Here is a 10,055-nt window from a genome sequence, read left to right as displayed (position 1 = left end):
TCCCTGCCACGGCCAAGACTGAGAGTTTAATATACCACAGCTCGTGGGCAAAATGAAAGCCCCCGTAGAACCGAGCAACATCTCTTTGCTTCTCCCAGACAGCGTGGGCCCAGTGCCCGCATTTTATCTGGTGGCAAGTCTGAGAGTCTGAACTCTGACACTGGAGAAAGAGGATCTGGTGTGTGGGAGTGTTCCCAAACGCTAGACGTCCTTTCAAAGATGAACAGGTCACCTTTAAAGTCACAGCCGCGCAACCAGAGGCCGCTTGAGTGCCCCTGGTGTCCACGAGGCACTAACCTCCACTTTGTTCTCGATATTCAGCTTAAAGAAGAACAAAACTAGCTTATTTTATCTCACGTTCACCATCATTACCTTAGTGGCGTGCTTTCATCTTTTCCTGAGTAGTACTTTGACATGCTGTATGACGATCGATCAGGGTGGTTCCCATTTCCATCTCCTTAAATCTCCGAGACATTTCTTCCCCTGCTGTCTACAGGGAACACCTGCAGACACAATTTTATTCTTTCTAGAAACAGAGTCATTCCCTAGCACCCTCCCTTGTCTTTATCCATAGCAAAATAAATAGCTGTTTCCTCCAGAGTGGTGACAGTGTCCTGGGGGGCAGGGGGGAGGGTGTCCAGCGGAGATGAAGAACTTGCTGGAAGGCCTTAATCCTGGCTCTTAGAGTCAGCTGTCATCCTCCTCGTCAGATTCTCCCTCAGACTCAGGCGCACTCTCGGGCAGGTCATCATCCATTTGCTGGAATCCTCCCGACTAGGCATCCTACATGTATTTGATGGTCACTTTGAATTTAGCCATCTCATACCCAAACAGCTTCAGGACACGGGCCTGCTCTGGGGTCAGCACATCACCCTCTTTGCCCACTTCCCAGTCAGACAGCAGGGTCACTGCACCTTTCCGGAGGGCAGTGGGCAGCCCCAGCTGCCTCAGCTGTGGCTCCGTGGAATGAGAGCACTGCTTCAGGGGTCCTGGATCCAGGCTCACAATCAAAGTTGCTTTGTTCCCCGCTGGAGCGAAATCCGATTTTGAATACTTTGTGAACCACTCATTCACCTCCTTCTTCAGGAGTTGGTCAAAAGGAGCCCAACTTCACCTCTCAGCCTCTTGCTGACCTGATGTCGGTTGTCGTTATCTTCGTCAGATGGGCTTAGACCCAAGGCCACCATCATCACCTTGTTTTTGCCAAAGAACATCCGGCTGTGTTTCTAGGCATTCCGGATTTCCTTCAGCTTGCTGCTCCTCATGTTGGCCACAGAGAAGATGAAGAGGTACTCGTAGGTATCCACATATTTCCCATTTCCGAAGCTCTTCTATCAGGTTCTGCTTCAGTTCCAAGCCTTTCTTGGCAGTTTTTGTCAAGGAAATTTCTTGGCTCGCTTGGATTTGGGCATCGCAGCAGACCGGGCGGCCTGTCAGGACCTCTGAGACATTTTTAATTAGCACATAGCAATTATATATACTTCTGAAGTAAGGTATGACATTCCAATAGCACGGAACCATGGGTACTGATCTAATCAGAGTTCACATTTCTGTCTCCTTATCATTCCTTTATGACCCTGGAGCCCCTCTCCTACTTACTCACAAAGCGTGCAATCCCATTACTCAGCTAGAAATGTTTCCTCAAATGTCTTCTTCCTTGAGTCTAGATAAAACCCTCCCTTCAATGTCTAGAAAAATAGACAGTGACCAAAACGACTTTCTCTCTCTCTCTGTCTCTCTCTCTCTGTCTCTCTGTCTCTCTCTGTCTCTGTCTCTCTCTCTCTCTCTCTCTCTCTCTCTCTCTCTCTCTCTCACACACACACACACACACACAAAATCAGATTAAGGCAGAAACCATAACCCTACGTCCTTTCTGATAGCTGGTTTTAGAAGACTTGCAAATGGTGTCTGTTAATGAATTATTTGGTTGAATCAATTTGGTGTAGCCAAAAACAATTGTTAAAGGAAGATTTACACTCTAAATCTTGGGCAAAATATTTCACACTCACAATAAAAATGTTATGATGGATATACAATTTCCTTTTATTATTTATGAGATGATCAGCTGTATTTTCAAAGTCTAATATTAAATAGGATGTATGTTTTTATCAATGTTGACTCCTACTTTCAAAGATCTCAATCTTGGCCTTTTGGCTATGCAGCTTTTAGGATTGTGGTAAGGTAGTACACCCAACAAGGATTATGTGACAAGAAAGTTTTCACCTCATGACTACTGGGAAGCAGTCAGGATGAAATCAGGGCCTCGGTATCCCTTCAAAATCCTGCCCCTATTTACCTAATTCCCTTTTATTAGATGGTACCTGTCTTAGCTAGGGTTTTACTACTGTGAACAGACACCATGACCAAGGCAAGTCTTAGAAAGGACAATATTTAATTGGGGATGGCTTATAGGTTCAGAGATTCAGTCCCTTATCATCAAGGTGGGAGCATGGCAGCATCCAAGCAAGTATGATGCAGGAGGAGATCAGAGTTCTAACATCTTCATCTGAAGGCTGCTAGTAGAAAACTGACTTCCAGGTAGCTAGGGTAAGGGTCTTAAGCCCACACTCACAGTGACACACCTACTCCAATAAGGTCATACCTCCCAATAGTGCCATGACCTGGGCCAAGCATATACAAACCACTGCAGTACCTATTAAGATGGTATTAGGTTCTACCATCTCTCAAAAGCAACAGGTGCTGGCAAGTTCAACACATGGACTTCAGGCCATTCAAGGACCAAACAGTACCAATCACTACATACCTCCACTTCAGATTTCCTTCCACCACTCATCTGAGAAGCTCCTCTACCTCCTTGGCCAGGTACATTTAGAATTACCAGAAACTGAGCAACACAATAACTTGGAGATACCATGGGCATAGTGTAGTGTTCTAAGTGGTTTATAGCCACTTCCTTGCATAGCTAATTTATTTTGCAATGCCCAAAGTTATGCTTTAAGTTTAAAGTACTGTTCTTAAGATATCTATAACATGGAATGGAGAGATGGCTCAGCAGTTAAGAGCACTGACTACTCTTCTGAAGGTCCTGAGTGCAAATCCCAGCAACCACATGGTGGCTCACAACCATACATAACGAGATCTGATGCCCTCTTCTGGAGTGTCTGAAGACATCTACAGTGTACTTACATATAATTAATAATAATAATAATAAATCTATAACACAAAAACACCTCTAACCTGTAAGCCCTATTTGCCCACAGACAGATGACTTCCTGGACTCCTAAGGACTAATGTTTCATGTAAGATAACAAGCCATGAGTTTTCCCTTCTGTAAGCAAGCTTGATTGTCCTCAAGTGCACAGGTTATGTGCTTGATCACATGTAGGCAGGAAGTATGACAGGATGTGTGTTTACCTCTGATTGGAGAAAGGCAGGAAGTAGGTAACCTTATGAGTTTTGCCTTTATAAACTCCCAATTAATGTAATTTGGCCCTCTGAACATGAGTCTCGGGTATGGACCTGGCCAGTATCTGTAACTGGCTGGTTTTGTGTGTCAACTTGACACAGGCTGGAGTTATCACAGAGAAAGGAGTTTCAGTTGAGGAAGTGCCTCCATGAGATCCAACTGTGAGGCATTTTCTCAATTAGTGATCAAGTGGGGAGGGCCCCTTGTGGGTGGTACCACCTTTGGGCTGGTGCTCTTGGGCTCTATAAGAGAGCAGGCTGAGCAAGCCAGGGGAAGCAAGCCAGTAAGAAACATCCCTCCATGGCCTCTGCATCAGCTCCTGCTTCCTGATCTGCTTGAGTTCCAGTCCTGACTTCCTTTAGTGATGAACTGCAATGTGGAGGTGTAAGCTCAATAAACCCTTTCCTCTCCAACTTGTTTCTTGGTCATGATGTTTGTACAGGAATAGAAACCCTGACTAAGACAGTATCCATGGCCCTGACAAGTATTTAATAAAGACTTGTTAAGATGTGTTCATGTTCACAATCAGACTGGTGAATCACTCAGTGACCCCCAGACCAATAACAATGTCTAGCCCCTGTGATGGAGGAATGATTTCCAGGACTATACCTCTTGACTGCTATGTTGATTTGGCCAGTTTGAGGCACAATGGAGAGGCCATCTCCTCATATGAACAGGTCTTAGGCTTTCAGCATGGGCCAAAATAGATAAGAAGAAACAATGTCTGAAGGTTTGGAGTTGGAAACTTGATTGGAGAACATTCTTTCAATTTTTAAATGTATAAAGGTAGAAATGAAAGACGTGGGTGAGCCTGGCCATGTTCATGTCTATAATCCTAGGGGAACCTGGAGGATGATCCTGAATTCTAGGCCAACCTGGGCTATACAAGGAGTTTCAGAACAAGACTATGTCTCCAACACACACACACACACACACACACACACACCAGAAAACAAAGTAGATTTGGTTCTTAATGCCTCATCAAAAAAGTTCCATCTTGTCAAGAACTTATTTAGTAATTCATCATACGCAAATTTATAAACAACCATATTATTCTTTTTTTTTACATTTATGAATGTCTAACAGCATGAACGCTTGTGCATCATGCGCATGCCTGCTGCTGGGGAAGGTCACATGGCATAGGATACCCCAGGACTGCAATTATAGTTGGCTGTGAGCCGCTGTGTGGCTGCTGAGAACTAAACCCAGGTCCTCTGAAGGAGCAGCAAGTGCTCTTAATTACGAAGGCCTCTCTCCAGCCTCCATAGCCTTTCGTGTAAGATGGCTGTTTTATGACACTGAGTTCTGAAGGACTGGTAAAACAACGTGAGGCTTTTGGCCGGCGTCTGAAATGAGAGCCATGGAGTGTTTAGGACTCCGCTCCTCTGGGATCTGACTTTATCTCCAGGCTGTGTCAGAATTAAATCTGAGTGCACTCAGTTGGCTTCCACTGCTAAGTGGATTTCATCCTTGCTGTGGAGAAAACTCCCCATGCCTTTTCTGGGCATAAAAGCTTCCATATTGCTTATGGTGCTGAGCAGAAGAAATGGATAATTTTTCTTCACAGTTACAATTAGTCAGAACACGCATCATTTTGTTCTCCCTGTAAAGTGTTTCAGTTATACTACTTACAGTGAGAAGAGGTGGGTAACAAGAAGGTAGCTTAGAACTCTAAAAGAGTAGGATCTTATTAACATCAGGTTGCTAGGATGTGGTACTTTCTGGACCTTTTTGTATGTATGACATTTATTAACTTTTAAAAGTATGTACTTTTTGGAATCTTTCTTTCTTAAAATAAATATTTAGTTTAATTCTTTATTATTTGGGGGCAAGTTGTGTGTTGGTTTGGCTTTTGCTGTTTCTGGGGCTCAAGGCCAAGGCTGTGTACATACTAACAAGTTCTCTCATTGAGTCACACACTGTCAGCCATTTGCTTTGCTTTAACCGTCCAACTGTCTGCGTTGGGGACCAACTACCCCTGTGTCTGCTCTCGTTGGGTTGGAGCGGTACTGCAGCTTACTAAGGAATCTTGCTCCTCTGCTCACATAATTCCAGCACGCACTGTCCACTGCCAATCAGCACTCTTCCCGGGCAAACAGCTCCACCACATCTCCTCATTGTTGAAACACCTTATAGTTGCATATTTGATAAATTATCTAAATTCTTCCATCTGAAAAATAGGGGTCTAATTTAATTTTCTCTTTTCCTTTTTTTTTGTTTTTGTTTTTGTTGTTGTTGTTGTTGTGATGGTGGGGAGGGTTGTTTGTGGTTTTTTGTTTTGTTTGTGGTTTGTTTGTTTTTATGAGACAGAGTTTCTGTGTAGCCGTGGCTGTTCTGGAACTTACTCTGTAGACCAGGCTGGCCTCAAGAGATTCACCTGCCTGTGCCTCCTATGTGATGGGATCAAAGGTGTGATCCATCACCAGCCAGAATAATGTTTGCTTTTGTGCCAATATAAAATCTTATAAAACTACTGCTTGTATTATAAGACTGAGGCAGGACAGAAAGAAACTTAAGGAAAAATTAAGGAGACATATGATAAGTCATTTCTCCGCTGGTAAAAGTTAGCTATATATATATATATATATACACACACACACACACACACATATATATATATATATGAAAGTTTATTGGGAAACCACTCTGGTCCTAAAGAATGAAACTAGGGAAGTAGACATGGGGAGGGAGACAGGGGGGAGGAAGAAAAGCCTTCCCAAAGAAAAAGAAATGGGGGGAGGGAGAGAGAGAGGCAGAGAGAAAGACAGGGATAGACAGAGACAGACAGAGACAAAGAGACAGAGATGAGACAGAGAGACAGAGACAGACAGAGATAGAAAGAGGAAGAGAGACAAAATGTCTGGATTATATAGAGAAGAGCCTCTGGGGGAAGGGCAGCTCAGGCCCTGGGCTGGGAAGTTCATGGTTGAGGGCAGAGCATGTCAGTCATGCCCTGTAACAGGTAGGGCCAGAAGAAGGGTGGGAGAATGTGGAGGCCAGGTCTGCTCTGGTATGTAAACTATGCACCTTAGCTCCTTGTCCCAGGTCTGAAACCCAGGACAGGCATGGACAGAGTCTGCCTGAAACTTCTTATCAGCTGAGAATCAAGATTTCGTGCATATTTGCTGTGAACGTTGCCTACACAGAGACAATATGCTTTTCTTCATCTGGGTATTTTTCAAATAAGAATGCTAAATAGCAGTGAATCAAGCTTAAGACCTAAGTGTCTACAGCCTTTTTCCTTCCCCAGATATAAATAGCCAGCTTTCTAAGCTCCCTTTATTATGAGATCTAACTTATCTCCTTGAGTAGCCCTGTAGGCAATGGTTTTTCATTATCAGATTGAAATTCCACCCAAGGCATGTCCAGGGCCACCTTGCAATCACATGTAATAAATATAAGGAGTGGTTTTATTTGTCAACTTGATGCTGCTTAGAGTAATTTAAGAGTCTTAATGAGAAATGATCTAGATCTGCTTGGCCTGTGAGTGTGTGTGTATGTGTGTGTGTGTGTGTGTGTGTGTGTGTGTGTGTGTGTGTGAGAGAGAGAGAGAGAGAGAGAGAGAGAGAGAGAGAGAGAGAAAGAGAGAGAGAGAGAGAGTTCTTGATTAGGTGAATTGATGTGTGACCATTGAGCTTACTGTGGTACCATTCTCTAGGTTTGGGTCTAGGATTACATTTAAAAAAGGTGAAAGAGGGCTGAGCACAATTATGTATGCTCTTAACTGTAGATGTGAGGAATGTGTTAGCTTTTATATACATTACCTTCACTTCCTCACAGTGATTGGTAGTAATCTGAAATTGTAATGTAAAATGATTAAACCCTTTTCCCCTAAGTTCATCAAAGTCAAACCAGAAGAAAGAAGAAGAAGAAGAAGAAGAAGAAGAAGAAGAAGAAGAAGAAGAAGAAGAAGAAGAAGAAGAAGAAGAAGAAGTCGTCTTAGCAGCTTTCAAAACCAAAAATTCAATTCAAGAGCCACCAAAGTCATATATAGGGCTGTGAGTAAGAACAGCTCACTTCTGAAGGATGCATCTGGATGTGTCTTGCCCTGTGCGCAAGTCTTTCCTTCTATTAACTTGTGTTTAAATATATTTGCAAAATTAATCACTTCTTAGTAAACTCCTGCTCTGCTTCACACTGACTCAAGTCAAGAATCCCACCTTCATCTGAACAGAGGTCTCTGCAAAAGAGTCCTTAGGCTGCAGAGGTGTGGAGATAGATGCTCCTCAGCCCAGCACCTACTGTCTGCCCAAACCCTCAGTGTTGCTCCCTTCTATCCCTATTTTCCTTCCACATTGGTTTCAGATTTCAGTTTTATGAATCATACCAATCCTTCAAGAAAAACCTAACTCATATGTGTGTATATGTGTGTGTGTATACATATATGTGTGTCCACACATATATATGATGTATTTATTTTATGGGTGAGTGTTTTATCTGCATGTATGTACTTGTACCACATGTGTGCTTAGTGCGTGTAAAGGTCAAAAGAGGGGCTCAGGTCCCCAGGAACTGGAATTGAAATGGTTGTGAACCACCATGTCAGTGCTGAGAACTGAGCTCAGACCTTTTGCAGCAGCACCAAGCGCTTCTGCACCATCTCTGCAGCCCCTCTAATGTCTCTTTCCCACACTTTATTCACACCACCCTGACCTTCTGTTGCCTGTGGCACTTTTGTTCTGCCCTCATTCTTTTAGTTTTTAATAATCAAATACAGCTTTCTTTAAGATTCTTTCTTTATTTTTAAGATTTAATGACATTTCTTCCTTCCCTCTGTCCCTTTAAACCCTCCTAGACTCCTATTCCATTCTTTTTCAAATTCACAGCCCCCTTTGTCATCAATTGTTATTGTATTCATATTCAATTGCAAATTTTTTCCTTTTATTGAAATTCAATTTTTTCCTCAAATACTATATCCTGAGTATGGTCCTCCCTCCACTGCTCCCAGATTCCCCGCATCTCCTCTCCCATCCTGATCTACCCTGTTTCTCTCATCAGAAAAGAAATAGGCTTCTGTGAGATAATAATAATGAAATATAATAAGATAAAACGAAATCACACCACACTAGAACAGCCAAAAGAAAAAGAGAAAAGCAGCGGAATGAAAACAGCTTTGTTCTTTGTTCTACCTCAGGGCGTGCAGACTAACATTAAGCTTAGTTTGTTTACCCAGAGATTCCCTTGGAGGAAACTAAATTTTCCTTAGCAAGCGGTTATCAACTGGAGCTTGCTTCTGGGTTAGGGGCCAGAGGGAGGTCTGTCTGTCCACTTTTCTTTTCAGCTCTAGGACCACATCTGGTGCAGACCCATGCAGGCCACGTGCACGTTGCCTCAGTTTCTGTGGGTTCACATGCCGACATAGAGGGCCTTGTTTGCTTGGTCTCCCCCCGCCCCACACCCCGATTCTTAAACTCTTTCTGCTCCTCTTCTGCAGAGTTCCCTGAGCCCCGAGGAGAGGACGCTGATGGATACGCTTGGTTAAGGCTGAATGTTCCAAGGTTTTTCTCTCTCTTTGGGTCTCTGCGTTTGTTCCCATCTGCTGAAGGGGGACGCTTCTCTGCTGTGGCTGACTGCTCTTATTCATTTTTTAAAAAGATTTTTTTTATTGATATTAAGTATATGGGTACTCTATCTGCACGTACACCTGCAGGCCAGAAGAGGGCATCAGATCCCATTACAGATGGTTGTGAGCCACTATGTGGGTTTCTGGGATTTGAACTCAGGACCTCTGGAAGAGCAAACACTGCTCTTAACCACTGAGTCATCTCTCCAGCCCCAGTGCTCTTATTATTATACTTTATATTTGTGTATCGAAGTTCAGTCACTTGACTATATTATAGACTGATTTTCCTTATAAACCATGAGTTCTTGAAAAAGCAAAATAACAACAATAACAATAATAATAATATAATAAACAAACCTTAAGTTCTTTGTGACAGAATGATTCCTCTTTTTTTAATTACTAAAACCTCTTTAGAATTTTTTTTTTCTGAGACAGGGTCTCTACATAACTCTTAGCTGAAACTCTCTATGTAGACCAGGTTAGCCTTAATCTCACAGAGATCTACACCTGCCTCCTGAATGCTGGGAATCAAGGCGTGCACGTGCAGTCCCTTAGAACTTCTGAAGCTATACCTTACACCTACTTGCATTAACTACTTGTTGTGTTACTATAACCAAAGTCAGTGCCGTGAGCAGCCTAAGAGCGGGAGACTTGCTTGGCTCCCTGTCTCAGAGGGTTCCTTCCATGTGACTTAGCGCATATGCTGGAGCAAAACATCATGACACTGGAAGCACGTGGGAGAGGAAAGCTATTCATATAAATGCAGACAAAAAGCAAGGGGGGCTACAAACAGGGGCCAAGAACAACATAACCCCAAGGACCTTCCTCCTGTGACTTCCTCTCCCAAGATTAACCTGGAAAAGTTTCCAGAACCTCTCAAAGGAGTGCCACTAGATGGATTTCAGATTTTCAATACATAAGTTTTTAGGGAAAACATTTCATATTGAAACCATCACATCTGTAGTTTAACATGTATTACTAGGTATAAAGGGTTGGATGAGCATTTGTCTAGATGATAAGTACTACAATGTAACCTCATTATTTCCCTACAATAAACAAATATTT

The 10,055-nt window shown here is 42.9% G+C and overlaps 1 pseudogene; it reads right to left on the bottom strand.

Moving 5' to 3' along the window:
* Positions 1-687: 687 nt before the first annotated feature.
* On the bottom strand, positions 688-1,412 carry LOC127677353 (mRNA turnover protein 4 homolog; annotated as a pseudogene).
* Positions 1,413-10,055: the final 8,643 nt, after the last annotated feature.

Source organism: Apodemus sylvaticus, chromosome 2 (genome assembly GCF_947179515.1).
Source record: "Apodemus sylvaticus chromosome 2, mApoSyl1.1, whole genome shotgun sequence".
Classification (NCBI taxonomy): Eukaryota; Metazoa; Chordata; class Mammalia; order Rodentia; family Muridae; genus Apodemus; species Apodemus sylvaticus.
Note: the sequence above shows the minus strand (reverse complement) of the source record. Positions and strands in the feature narration are given on the sequence as shown.